The following is a 218-nucleotide window of genomic DNA, read 5'->3' as shown; positions in this document are numbered from 1 at the left end:
CTGCCCCTGCTCCCAGCAGCCCCGGACCACAAGGCGCAAGAAGCAGCCAAGTAAGTTGCAGAGCCCCCCGCCCGCCTTTCCCAGCACCTACCTACCTACCTACCTTCCTCCCTTTCCCTCCTTCTTTCCTTCTCTCACTTTCCTTCCTTCCTTCCTTCCTTCCTTCCTTCCTTCCTTCCTTCCTTCCTTCCTTCCTTCCTTCCTTCCTTCCTTCCTTC

The sequence above is a fragment of the Gekko japonicus genome, unplaced genomic scaffold, assembly GCF_001447785.1.
Source record: "Gekko japonicus isolate JY-2015 unplaced genomic scaffold, Gekko_japonicus_V1.1 scaffold7135, whole genome shotgun sequence".
NCBI classification, from domain to species: domain Eukaryota; kingdom Metazoa; phylum Chordata; class Lepidosauria; order Squamata; family Gekkonidae; genus Gekko; species Gekko japonicus.
Note: the sequence above shows the minus strand (reverse complement) of the source record.